The sequence below is a fragment of the Carassius gibelio genome, chromosome B13, assembly GCF_023724105.1.
Source record: "Carassius gibelio isolate Cgi1373 ecotype wild population from Czech Republic chromosome B13, carGib1.2-hapl.c, whole genome shotgun sequence".
In the NCBI taxonomy this organism is placed as follows: Eukaryota; Metazoa; Chordata; class Actinopteri; order Cypriniformes; family Cyprinidae; genus Carassius; species Carassius gibelio.
Window position 1 is genome coordinate 5,466,618 of NC_068408.1, and position 12,828 is coordinate 5,479,445.

At 34.9% G+C, this 12,828-nt stretch overlaps 1 long non-coding RNA gene across 1 annotated transcript in view; it reads right to left on the bottom strand.

The window, feature by feature from the left end:
• Nucleotides 1-992: 992 nt before the first annotated feature.
• The window catches only part of LOC127969713 (uncharacterized), a 33,380-nt gene continuing 21,544 nt past the window's right edge, over nt 993-12,828 (bottom strand). The window contains exons 3-5 of the long non-coding RNA XR_008156336.1: nt 9,938-10,049; nt 8,916-9,061; nt 993-1,138 (exon numbers count right to left, since the gene is read on the bottom strand). This is a non-coding gene — a long non-coding RNA (uncharacterized LOC127969713). The remainder of the gene's footprint in view (nt 1,139-8,915; nt 9,062-9,937; nt 10,050-12,828) is intronic.

Below are 12,828 nucleotides of genomic sequence, written 5' to 3' on the forward strand. Positions count from 1 at the left end.
GTAAACACTGTTTTTGAATCATTTGATCATATGATTAATTTGAAACCAAACAACAATTAATTATTTTATTTATTATTTTTTGAATGTTGGGCTTTAATAATGACAATGTTCATTTGGACAAACATTGACCAACAAGTAACAAGTAAGAAATGTAGGTGTATATATAATGTCTTTAAATTTGTTTATTTTTTGTAAACATTTTTGTTATATGAAATTAACACAGAAAAATAAATAAATAAATAAATATAATGTGTATATATAATGTATATGTATAATGTGTGTAATAATATATGTTATGTTATTTATTTATTTAATTATTTTGTACTTTATTTATATAGAATAAATATAGAAATATAACATAACTAAAAATATAACTTCACACACAAAACACACATCCTTAAATTATATAAAAAATACCTATTATTACAATATTTATTTTTAAATATGTATATACTGGATTTATATTCTATTTGTTTTATTATTATGAATATATCCCCATATTTATTTGTTTGAATGGAATCTGCATAAAAAAAATAAATTGCGCGCGCACACACACACACACACACACACACACACACACACACACGTTTGTTTTTGTGAAAAGTGGGTTCATCCCATAGGTGTAATGGTTTTTATACTGTAGAAACCTTATATTGTATGGCCCTACACCAACCCTACCCCTAACCCTAACCCTCACAGGAAACTTTGTGCATTTTTACTTTCTCAAAAAAACCTCATTCTGTAGGATTTATAAGCGTTTTGAAAAATAGGGACATGGGTTATGTCCTCATAAGTCACCCTCTCCTTGTATTACCTGTGTCATACCCATGTCATTATACAAAGCTGTGTCCTCATACGTCACAAAAACATGCACACCCACCTACACACACACAGACACATACACACACACACACACACTCACACAACCATACTGTAAACAACTGTGTTTTTTGTTTTGTTTTGTATTGTTTTATTGAATGATTTCACATGACAAGCACTGGATTTCACACCAGAATTTTACACCAAGAGCCCATTTTCATAATCTCGCCTACAACTTCCCATCCCTGTCTGTGAGCTGCATGCAAACAGAACCACATGCAGGATGTGATGCAAAAGATGCCCATCTCAGCCTCCTACCCTGCAGTGAAGGCAGATGAAGGTGAGGGAGTGTGTTAGATTTGAGAGTCATCAGAGGATTAGATCTGTTTCCGAGATTTTTCCTAAATGCTTAGCCCACCCGCAACAAAGGGCTGCCCTTGGCTAAAAGGATTTCTCTCTATAAGAGTCATTTTATCATGACTCAGTCAGTATTAAAGCAGGATTAAACCTGTTTGAAGATAAAGTGTTTGACAGCCACCAGGAGAGTAAGTCAGCAGAGAGTCTGTGATTGAGTAAAATACTCTCCCAGTAATGAAGTGCAGGTCACACAGGCGTGAGGAAGAGAAGATACTACAACATATCAGTGAAGGCTTCGATTCAGTGTAAACTGAGAATACAGACCCTAAATCTTCACCAGAGGGGTGTGGAGAGGTTCAGCTGCATTGTATATAAATGTATACAAACATACTGTATAGAGCATCTCCATGTTCCTTTCGCACTTAAAGGCTGAGTGTCAACCCAAGAGTTGGTACACACAATTCTATGCTATTGTAAGACTAAAGAGATATTCAAAAGGGTCATTCAGTCTGTATCAAACCTATCAAATTTCCCAGTTAAAATTAAGGATTTGTTTGTATCACTTTAGGTATATTTCAGTATTAATTACTATATTTTTGTTAGTATACTATAGAAAGATTTTTGACGCAAGTTGAAACTTAAATTTAGATGCATCTCAGTGCCAAAAATATTTTCTTTTTCTTAAGTTTGCATGCCTGTAAGGATCAAGTGTGCCACACAAGTCTTGAAAAGTCTTTGAAAAGCCCCGGGTGACTGGATGCAGTAAAACCCGACCTCTCCATGTTATCTAATGGGACGTGAGACAAACTAAATAATCAATTACACTTAAAATCTTCTTCTTTTTTTCCATTTTAGGTAGTTCTTAGCATGCTGATGTATGTTCAAGTGTTTATTTTTAAAAAAAATTGTAGGAATTTGCTTTTAATTAGTTATTTGATGCTATAAAAGTGGGGTGTGGTGTCATGATTGTGAGCTTGTGATTGGTTCTTCAGTTTGGGTGGGACTTTGATCCCATGGCTCCACCTTGCGATCACTACTGACTCCAAACGACGTCATTTTCACAAGATGGCAGCGGCCATCCTTTGAATGTTTTGGCTACACTTTTCTATAGCGAAAGGGGTAGCACTTTATTTTACAGTCCTGTTCCCCATGTAAATACTATGTACTTATTATAGTAATTACATTAACTATGTAATAACTAGTTACTAACCCTGAAGCTAACCCTAAACCTAACCCAACCCCATGTAGTTTCCTTGTATTGCCAGAACTTTCTTAAATAAATACAATGTTTTAATAGTGAATTTCCCAGTAAGTATTCATCTACTCGAGTGTTGGACACTGGTTGCTACAGTCCTTATATGGAGATGGAGAAGCTGGAAACAATAAAATCATACACTATGATGTCACATAGTGCATATGTGCATATATGTCATTTGGAACACAATTTATTGCATTTAGGAGAGGACTGTGCATATCAAGCCATGATTACCACTATGAGCTGAGCCAAATAATACAATGTGAAAAGTGACCTGAAGGGAGAAATCATGCTCGGATCTGGAGTAAACAATAAAAACAGCCCCACTGTATGTGCATGCAATTATGATGCACATACACTCAAGTCTGTGCACGTTACTGAAAGCTCAGTAAGCAATAAGCCAAGCGTGTGACATCAGTAATGAGAGGGGATGGAGAGAGGGAAAGATTATTTATCTGTTATTGTGCTTAATCAAACTCTTATGCAACTTTAACAAGCAGATAATTAACCCCAAGTAGCTGAAAATAACTCAGAGGTGCATTATTAATGCAAGACATATTAGATTCATTAGCTCAAGACCAGCGCTGCGTGAAAGTTTAGATGCTGTGTACACTGCAGTGGGCAAGTAACTCACAGCAAGGCCATGATGAAGAGAGACCTCCAAACGAGAGAGAGTTAAAGAACACGGATAGATTGGAAAAAAAATCCTGTTCATAAAAAGCTTATGATGTACACTATACAGTAGGGTCCAGATTTTAAGATTTTGATAAGATAAAAAAAAAGAAAGAAAAAAAAAAAGAAAAGAAAAACGACATGTTTTGAATGAAGTCTCTCTTGCCCACCAAGCCTGGATTTATTTGATCAAAAAAATAAATAAATAAATAAATAAATAGTGAAATATTTGTACAATTTAGAGCAACTACTTTGCATCATTAGTTCAGTCTTCAGTGTCACATAATCATTCAGAAATCATTCTAATATGCTGATTTTATTCTCAAAAAATCCTTGCAAAAGTAAAAAAAAAAAATTAATTCTTAATTGTATTGACAAAGTGTAATTAGACTAGACTACACAAGACTAGACTAAACTAGCATAGAATAGAACATATTTTTTGTTTCTGTGACGTTCACACATCTAACCTATCAATATATGTTGCATAAAAACACACAAAAAAAACAACAAAAACAAGCATTTTATGAATTTACTGTATATATATATATATATATATATATATATATATATATATATATATATATATATATATATATATTACATATTACATATATACATTACATATATATACACACAATGCCTTATTCTGCATGCCCATACCTAAACTTAACAACTACCTCATTAACTATTAAGTAAATAAAGTAAATTCAGAGTTTGTTGAGTTAAAAGTCATACGTATTATTTAGTTATTACTGTAGTGAGAATTGGACCTTAACATAAAGTGTTACCATTAAGTTTATATAAGGAAGAAAAGCACGTGGTCACTCGACTGCACTAGCCTAGGCAACATTAAATGTACCAAAATATGATTGCATGAACCGACCATCAAGACATACGACTGAAGATATTTGATCTGTATTGTAAATATCATCAGACAAATCTGAGCTAGGCATCTGCTTATACAAAGACAAGTGTGACTGACAGAAGGATGGTTATTATGATGTTGAATGAGTGTGTGAAATCATGAGTATGAGTGTATCCATGTGTGTTAGATCTGATATGTAAATGAGCAACAGATCAGCAGACGTTAGTCAAGGGGTTGAGAGCCTGAGAAAACATCAAACCAATGTGATAACTGGTGAAAAAGACGTCACCCTCACATCACCATCACAGATTGTAAAAGATTTATGCTCAGGGTTCATGTGATTGACAGACGCGGGGAGCAAACATCTGCTCATCAGTGTACAGCAGTGGATTGTGTAGAACAAGAGTGATGAATATTTACCATCTTCCATTTCAAGACACAGAAAGTGCAAATGTGCATAGCGGTAAAAATAACTTAAATTCACTTGTGGCGTTTCAACCAACACACACACACAAATTAACCAACTATGAAGACATATTGTACATCAAGGGTACAGAAAAATAAACAAAATATTTACAAATGTTTGTAAAAATGAACAGTGACAATAGTGGAGATAGCAACATTGCATTGCTTAAAATGAAATATAACAATACTTTGACTATAACTGATGTTATGAAATTTATCAATGTTGATATTGTTGACTAAATCTAGAACTATTAAGATAGTTTAAGTAAAATAAATCAGAAATAAACAAAATACAAATATTAGCTGAAAAAAAAAACTTTTTATAAAAACTGAAATAAAACCAAATATATAAAAAATTCCTAAAAAATGTTAAACTAAAAATATAACTCGTGTTTTATATATATATATAAATTTGGTGAACGTTCTATTCACAGTTTTGAAGATATTTGCATACGGTTCACGAATCCCCTGAGAATCAAACCCATGACTTTGGCAATGCTAGCGCCATGCTCTGCAGGTTACAGACATCACACATTTCTAACATGTGGTGCATAAATTAATATATAATGCATTTTTTTACTGATGTAGGCATACATTTTCTTTCTTGAAATAAAGTTTATAGCATAGCAAGCAAACTAAACAACACCTCTCCCTCAGTAGGAGTAAAGATTGCATGTTTTGTCTGAGCCAACCAATATGATATCTTATGATTTTTTCAAGGTTAACTCAAATTATTATGAGACTAGACAAACACTACAGACTACACAGAAGTTTACGCAAAAAGTAATAAGCTGTACAGTCAGTCACGTGGGGAGAGATCTCAGTGTGTTTGTGTTTACTCCCTCTCTCGCTTTGTATTTCTATGTATCACTGTCTTACATTGTTCTTGCATCATCTGTGTATTTTCATCTTCGAGCATTCCCATTCCTGAGTGTTTATTCCTCCTCTTACATCTGCTTACATTGTCACTGTACATTTTCTGAAAACATTCCACACATACAGTTAGCTTCAAGCCTGTTTTGGTTGGTTAGACCCTCCATTGATCAACAGAAAATTTATTTATATATTTTTATTTTTATGGCTGCTAGACTGTATGTTGCATTACTCCACATTCTAGTTGTGTCTCGTATTATGTACAAATCAATGGATTGAATGAAATGAACCAACAGGATTTACACACAACTAAAAAAAAAAAAAAAAAAAAAAAAAATGGAATTGATTGCAATGTATTTATAAGAAAAATGCACTCTTAAAAGCCGAAAAGCAGGCCTCACCTTTTGCATTTATAACCGGACCATTTTGCCTGCTATCCAGGGAAACCCACATAATAAATATCTGCTCGTAATACTTTGGCGCCAATACAAAGACATAAAAGGTTTTAGTTCACCCCGTGTGTAAGATCCAGCCTGGACACAACCACCTTGGATGTTATTAATGTAAGAATTGTCCCCTCGCCTGCAATACCCCAGAAAATGAAAGAATTTTTATCATCCACCATCAGGGCAGTCGATGACAACCGAGGGAGGTAATACTTTGGACCCGTGTCAATGCATTTATGGTACTCTGGACTTTATTGTTTTAAACGAATTGTTGTGGTTACTCTGTTAGGTCTAAGAATGAGAGAAGACTTTGCTATCGCTCTGTTATTACATTTAAACTGAGGACACTTGTGGTTGAGCAACGTAAACGATTGGCTGTCTTCTGTGACAGCAAAAATATGAGGATAGTTTTAGGATCAGTTTAATAAAGGAGGCTCAGCATCCTCAAAATGCATTCAAATTAATTCAATAACTAAACTGAATTTAAACAATGTACCTACAGATGGACGGACGGACCCGGATCCAGACCCAGACAGATAGACAGACGGGCAGACAGACAGACAGACAGACAGACACACAGACAGATAGACAGACGGGCAGACAGACAGACAGACAGACACACAGACAGATAGACAGATAGAAAGAAAGATAGACAGAGAGAGTCAAATAGACAGACACAGAGACAGAGAGACAAACACACAGAGACAGACAGGCAGAAAGACAAACAGACACCGAAGACAGACAGACAGACAGATATACAGATACAGACACTGACAAAAACAGACAGACAGACACAGAGACAGACACAGGCACAGACAGACAGACAGACACAGACACAGAGACAGAGAGACAAACACACACAGACAGACAGGCAGAAAGACAAACAGACACCGACAGACAGACAGACAGATATACAGATACAGACACTGACAAAAACAGACAGATAGACAGACAGACATAGACACAGACAGATATAAAGACACAGACACAGACAGATATAACACCTTTAATGCAGTGTAAGTCACTTTGGATAAAAGCACCTGCCAAATGCACAAATCTAAATATAATGTTTAAATGAAGACATGTTTCATAGATATAGCCTGACAGCGAGCTGTCAAATCAGCTCTGAAAATTGCCAAACAAATCGCTGTGGATCATTTTTAATAAATTGTCCTCTCGCTGGGCCTTGATTTGACACAATGTGTCATAAAGACCGAATGGCTGGCAGGGTCATTTAGTGAAGTCTTAAGTCTCACACTTTCCTCTCTGCCAGTCAAGCAAACCTCATGGGCACATCTACCTCCCTGATAGATGCGTGTGATTGGCTAAACCACCATCAGTTCAGAAATCTAAGGAGGCATTTGATACGACAGTCTCCCTGGCACATCTGTGAGGCGATTCGCTCACTTAGTCAGCGTAAAGGGCCATTAATTAATGAAAGATGACACTAATAATTCATCACAGATTGGATTGGAACAGTTAAAGACAATAGCATGGGATCCGGAGAGTGAGATTTTTGCTCACAGACAAAGAAAGAGAGGGTGAGAAATTTAAGAGATGAGATGCAAACAGGCTGAATATCTCATAGTGGATGATGTGATATGCTAATTGATCCTTTACAGAGTATTAATATTCAGCGGCTAATTTATAGATGACCTGGTGAATATTTATAGGGCATTTGTAATGGGAAATGGCTTCTGACCCGATCAGCCATACGGGATTCATGAGATTCATGCCCAGTGGTGCTGTCATTCCCACTGACGGTTAGTGAATCGTACAGCTGTGGATCTGTCAGACAGAATGTGCAAGTAAAAGCACCTCGGGTCGATCTGTGAGAAACACCTCTCTCCTGCTTCTCTTCTGAAAACATCTCTAGATTCTATTGTGATGTTTTTTGAAAGGTTGTTATGGAATTCTGTATAACTTTGATGTATAAGCCACTTTCTTATGCTATTAGTTCTTTGTGATATTGATTTATTGAAGGCAAACATGTTTACCCATATTACGCAATTTGAAATTGAAAATTGACCATTACAAATTATTCACTGCAAATATTTATTTAAAAAACTGTAAATAAATATTACTGAAAATAGAGTACATTTTAAATTAAAATACTATTTCAGTATTTTTTTTTTTTTTTTTTTTTTCAAAATGTCATGTTTAATATAATTTCAATGCTTGATGTTCCTTTGTCATTACTTGTGAAATGTACTCAAAAATAATTCTGGATCATCAGAGAAGCTGTAAATAACTACAATATACCAGGGATTTAATTGTTGTAATTTTTAACTGTGTGCATTATAGAATAAGTATAAAGAATGTAATTATACTATTGCGTTAAGTCAATATTAATATTAATATATATATATATATATATATATATATATATATATATATATATATATATATATATATATATATATATATATATACATATATATATATACATATATATATATATATATATATATATATATATATATATATATATATATATATATTAATATTGACTTAACGCAATAGTATAATTACATTCTTTATACTTATATACTAATATACATAGTGAGGGACGACTTTTGAGACATTGTAAATTACTATTAGCATTAGTATACTGTATACACACACACGCATGCACACATCATATAAAAACAAAATTTGTGTATGAACAAAAATTACCAAATGTTATAATTATTAAATATTTTATTATTATAATTATAATTATAATTATTATTATTTTAAAGAAAACATCCTACATACTTAACATTGTAAGTAAAACTCAGAGAAATGTTTAATAATAAATAAAGTATGATGCAAGCCTTTTAAGGCACAGTTGTGTACTCACAGTTCCCTAGACATTTCTCGACCTTTCTGGAGTAAAACTGTCAACATGCGTCAGCTAAACCCTGCAGCCAGCCAGCGTGTTTAAGACTGGTGCATATGTGTACGGCAGTAGTTAAGCACACACACAAACAAGTACTGTCTATCTGTCTTTTCCTCTCACACACACAAACAAGTGTTGAAAGCCAGGCTGCCTGGGGCTTCCTGATTGGCAAAAGGTCAGTTTTGAGTGCAGAGGTGCGCTTGAATAGGAAAATATAAATTAGGAGTTGGAAGCTGTGAATGCAGTAGAAGGGTTTTAGCAGCGGGACTGCGACTCACTCACCTTTCGCTCCTAAATATGGAGCCCTCTGCCCACCGGTCGTGCCAGACAGCCACAGCACAGCTGTCATACAATACTGCTTCCACTTCCATCTGTTTGATTCCTTTCACCTGGAGAGCCATAGAGAACGACCAGCAGGATCTGGATTTCTGTGGAGAGTGGCCAAATAGCTCAGAGGGTTTTTTTTTCTTTTCTTTTAATCTTATCCCCTTTTCTTTTCCACAGTACATTACTTTCCAAGTGGACATGTTTAAACTAGCAGACCGGTGTTCAAATATAATTTGAATCTATTGTAAAGGAACAGTTCACCCAAAATGAAAATTGTGTGATCATTTAGCCTTTATGTCACTACAAGTCTGTATTATTTTCTTTCTTTCATGAAACGAGAAGTTAGGCAGAAATATATATCCTCTTTTCTGTATAAGGATGGTGATTTTTCTTCCCAAGCTCCAAAAAGAACTATAAAGCACAGCCAAGCTCAAACATGGCTGCAAAATTATATTATATTATATTATATTATATTATATTATATTATATTATATTATATTATATTAATTCTACTAAGTGGTGCTAAAATTGTAATGTACAGGTATGTTTTTGGAGGTTTGCAAAAATGCAAAAAAGCACCTTAACATAGCCCCAACAACATTATTAACAAATTAAATTTGAAAGCCAATGACGTCAGTGACATCAAGCTTGATGCAAGGCTTCATTTAAATGAGCACAAGTCTAAAAGAAATTTGAAAGAATTAGTAAATGGGATTACTTTGAAAGCTATCATGCTTTAGAAGACTTGGAATATAGTGCACGAGTGTTATGAACTGATTTTATGACACATTTATGGTGCTTTTTGTCACTTTACATGAAAAAATACCAAATATGCTAATATACCATAGCATATTTAATCTCTTTAGCTCCTATAAACCTGCAACTATAAATTCATTCCTGCAACTGCTATTTGCATGCATTTCCTGCTCTCACTGATTTCAACTGCAGCACAAATCGTCTTTCTAAATTACCCGCACCTTCACGGGAGACTGCAGTGAGTTCTGGACAGAATGACGGTGAAGAGGACTTGCTCAGAGAGCCCGGCTGATGTGCTGGCAGGGAACTTCTTCAGAGGCAATCACAGTCAGCCTGTGAAGAGATGTATAAAAATAAAAAAAAGCCATCCAGACAGGTTGAGCTGACATCAGCATAAAGTGTTAGCCTGTTAGCATATGAACACGGTTTAAAAATGTACAAGTAAACAGAGGAACCATTGTCATGTCTGACAAACTACTGAGCTTCACCCCATGCTTTCATGACCACTGACATTTTGTATTCGTAGCTATGTTTAGAATGGAATACAAGCATACTGCTTGCTGCATACTGGCAACTATCAAAAGTAGAAAATGAATAGCATTCAAAAATACACCCTCAGGCCATCCGAGATTTAGATGAGTTTCTTCATCACAAATTTGGAAAAATTTGCCATTACATCACGTTCTCCCCAAAGGATCCTCTTTAGTGAGTGGGTGCCATCAGAATGAGAGTCCAAACAGTAATCCACATTCAGACTCCAGTAAATCAATTAACGTCTTGTGAAGTGAAAAGCTGCATGTTTGTAAGACACAAATCCATCATTAAGGTGTTTTAAACTTTAAATTGTAACTTCTGGCCAAAATTCTATTTCATAATCCATAATAAAACTTCCTCAAATTCTGACGGCACCCATTCAATACAAAGGTTCCACTGGTAAGCAAGTGATGTGATGCTACATTTCTACAAACAAACTAATTTATATATTTGGTGGCCTGAAGGTGAGTACATTTTCACTTTTTTTTTATTTATTTATTATTATTTTTATTGTTGGTGAACTATTCCTGTAAGCAAAAAAATAAAAATAAAAAAGTTTTTCCAGAAAAATGTTAAGCAGCACAACCGTTTTCAGAACACCAAATCATCATAATGGAGTGATTTCTGTAATTGCAATTATGTAAAATAGGACCATTTATTGCGTGGAACCCATGAAACATTTATCTCCACTCTGTCTGAATTATAAATGTACTGCAATCTGCCGGATGTTTTAAAGAAAAGGCAGGAATAACCATCTTTTAATAATTGCATGCATTATCATTCTGCTCTCAAACCTCATTAATGACAAAACAGCAGCATAAACACAGCAATTATAACATGATGTGATGAAGATCATGTTTGTGATTGAATCCCTGCTGCGTCTGACTTCTGCTTATGTAGAGTTATAGAAGTCTCCGGTCTTTAGTACAATTCCTTAAAGAGGTCATTCAGACACCCCCCTCATGATAAAAGGTTAAACTGTTTGTCCATTTGAAACGGTCCAATCAGAATAGTTTATGAGGGCACCTTGGCCCTTAATAAAATGCTAAGAGGGATTGAGGACGTCTTCTGCCAGTGTGGAAATGAGCCAAAGCTTTCATTAAGAAGCAACCACTGTGTTTTGCTCCTTTCAGCCTAACACTGTCATTTTATGTCATGTAATTAATTATGATAAAAAGAATTTAAAAAATCAATTTCTAGCACTAACATTACAGCAAGCATTCCTTCAGAAGCAACAGAAAATGTTCTGTCCTCATGCAAAGTGACTTATAAGATGACGATGACAGACATCAGAGAAAATTGAATCTGAATTCTCCCTACAACAGCTGGAGAAAATTAAGGGAAGGATAATGTACAGACAGACAGTAATTATAGTAATTATGGCAAAATAAAGCTCTATAGGATAATCAGGACTGACGCAATTTAAAAGAGGTGGATTTTGCAATGAATGACCGAAATAACTTAACCAACCAGCCCAATATATATGAATTGCATTGACAATACATGGTCGTTTGGTCCAATGGAAATGATTGTCATAACATTAACAACATAAATTCTTACAGCATATTGCCCTCATGCTTACCTGAATAAAACTATGCCACAGAGGTGAATACTTCTAGAAAATGTGTTAGACGTAAGATCTATGTTACATTAACTGCATGAGTGATTCATTAATTTGTCTGCACCTCTTGGGTTCCTCAAACAGTGAGCATAAGGCAAGGAAGAGAAAGAGAGAAAGAGAGAGAGAGAGAGAGAGAGAGAGAGGAGAAGAAAGTACTCAGCGAAGTGGAAAAACTCGAGATATAACAGAGTTCAGAGCATGTTTAGCACAGTAACACCTCTAAAGGGCAGACACTGGTCTCCGGTCACGACACACTTGACTCTCGTACTAACAAACACACTTCCTCTCGCACACACACACACACACACACACACAAAATGTCCCAGACAAGATTCCACTCTGCACCACTGCCATTTGTTCAACTATTCATATTTAATGCAGCTGAGATGCAGTTCAGGTCAGCTTCTAAACATGTAATAATACAAGTAATATTAGCTCTATTCCAAAACCTAGACCTTCTAATGTAGCATACATAATCAATGTTATGAATCAAATTTTGGAAATATTGTAAAGAGGGTCTCAAGACAATACAAGGCAAATATTATGTGAACTGGACTGTGAAAAAAAAATAGATTTGATAAATATTGCCATATATATTATAAAATATATAATATTATACACACACACACACACACACACACATACACACACACACACATCATGGACATCATTGTGGTAATATAAAATTATGATTATATTTCAAACCATTTGAATAAGTTAAAAAAAACTTTGTCTGAAAAGAGAGAAAAAAATACTATGCAAAGAGACTCTTCGCATATAATATATGAGCATAAGTGCCGGGTTGTTAGGTTAAGTTAGTTCACAAGCTCTGTTCTGATAGGTTGCCATGTCAATTACAGCAGTTCCCTTGATACTGCTGACTCTAAGGTCATCTTGCCTTGATGGAGACATTAAACAGAGACTCTTCTCTCTAACGAAGAGGGGGTGACAGCTCGT